The sequence below is a fragment of the Condylura cristata genome, unplaced genomic scaffold (assembly GCF_000260355.1).
Source record: "Condylura cristata isolate star-nosed mole 26May11 unplaced genomic scaffold, ConCri1.0 scaffold00041, whole genome shotgun sequence".
NCBI lineage: Eukaryota > Metazoa > Chordata > Mammalia > Eulipotyphla > Talpidae > Condylura > Condylura cristata.
In genome coordinates, this window is record NW_004567142.1 from 2,740,081 (window position 1) to 2,741,747 (window position 1,667).

Here is a 1,667-nt window from a genome sequence, read left to right on the forward strand (position 1 = left end):
AGGCAAAAAGAACCATGGAGAGGCCTCCTGGTGGCACAGGGGTTAATGTCTATAGCCGGCTACTGTGGGCCGGAGTTCTATCCTCCAGGGAGTGACCCCCAGGCCGCAGCAGACCTCTCTTGTCTCCCAGCTGCTCCCCTCAGCAGTGGATTTCAATAGATCCACCTGTTCTGCTCCCCACTTCTGTCTCTGGTGACTCCTCTCATCTCCCGGACCACTGGTTTATACCCAGTAGACCAGAGTTCTTATAGGCATAAACAAATCTTTTTTAAAAACAAAGGAATCATGGAGTTGAATGGAGGAACTAGGCTGGAAGTAGCAAGAACCAGCCCTCACTGGGCAGCATGGGTGGAAATGGGGTCAACCATCCTAAGGGTTCTGGGGAGCCACAGCAGGTTCAGGGCGGGGAGGACAGGGCAGGTGTACGTTAGACTTCTTCAGCTGCCTTCTGGGGGTCCACTGAAGAGGAGAAGGCAGGTGTGACAGTCAGGAGGCAGGGTGGCCCACCTTCCATGACGAGATTGTGGAGGACGGCAAGTAACTGGGTTGAGGCAGGTCTCCACCCAGGTAGCAGGGCAGATGGAGGGTGTCCCTGAGAGGTACAGGAGGAGGGCGCTGGGGAAACAGATCTCCTCCGTGGTCAGTGGGGCGGGGGACCCGCACCTCACCTTCTAAGACGGGCTGAGGATTCGGCTGAAATAGACAGATAAAGCCTTTACCAGACTTCCCAGCAATGAGTGCAGCTGGATAAAACAGCCATCAGCGTGAACACTGCAGATGATGAATGGCACCTACATCTGGCAGGTAGTGAGCCCCCCAGCTGAGGAGGGAACCAAATCCAAAGCTCAACAATCACACAGTAGAAGTTCACGCATCTATACTCTGCAAATTCAGCCCCAACTGGGTCCTCTCCTGGACCGGAATCAGGGCCTTGAGGCAAACCAGGAGTCATTTTCCATGTCCCTTCTCATCATCCGGGTTTCCACGGATGTATCACCTCCCCGGAAAGTGGTCTTCCGGACTACTCTTCCCAAAGCACCCCCTATATTTGAATATTTCACCCCACTTTCTTTTTAACCAGTGTTTACCACTAGCTGAAATCATAGTATTTACTGTCCATTCCCCGCCCCCCCAGACGTCACCCCAGGAGGGCAGGGATCCCGGTCTTGTTGACTGCTGTGTCCGTCACCTAGCGCACAGCCAGGGCCACTGCGGGCCCTTGATAAATATTTGCTGAATGACTAAACACTCCTGATAACAAATAAAATGTGCCCAGTTTCGTGATGGGCAAAGTTCTCCATGAAGGGAGGTGTCCACGCTGCAGCTGAACGATCATACCTTGCAGGTCACAGTGGGAGGCCTCGCTCGGTTCCTCCGTGGGCCTCAGTGTCCTCGTGTGTGAAATGGGTGTGTGTAGGGAGGAGGGGGACTCGGGGCCGGCGATCCCCGCGCGGGCCACAAGGGGGCGCGGTGCCCCTGCCCCAAAGTCCGCCCTCAGCGCTTGCAAAATCCTCCCCGAGAGCGTAAAACCCGGAGCCGGCGCATCCCGAAGTCGCTGGAATGTTCCGAGCCCCGCGGGCTTCCAGGCGTAGCCCGGACCCAGGGGCTTGGGCGGGCGCGGGGCGTCGGGGCGCGCGGCCCGGGATCCTGGGTTCCCGGCTGCCGGC

The 1,667-nt window shown here is 57.2% G+C and overlaps 1 protein-coding gene across 1 annotated transcript in view; it reads right to left on the reverse strand.

Moving 5' to 3' along the window:
- ERCC1 (excision repair cross-complementation group 1) overlaps positions 1 to 1,357 on the reverse strand; it is a 24,087-nt gene extending 22,730 nt beyond the window's left edge. The window contains exon 1 of the mRNA XM_012733751.1: positions 1,339 to 1,357. The gene's annotated coding sequence lies outside the window, so the exon portion shown is untranslated. The remainder of the gene's footprint in view (positions 1 to 1,338) is intronic.
- Between the last annotated feature and the right edge of the window lie 310 nt (positions 1,358 to 1,667).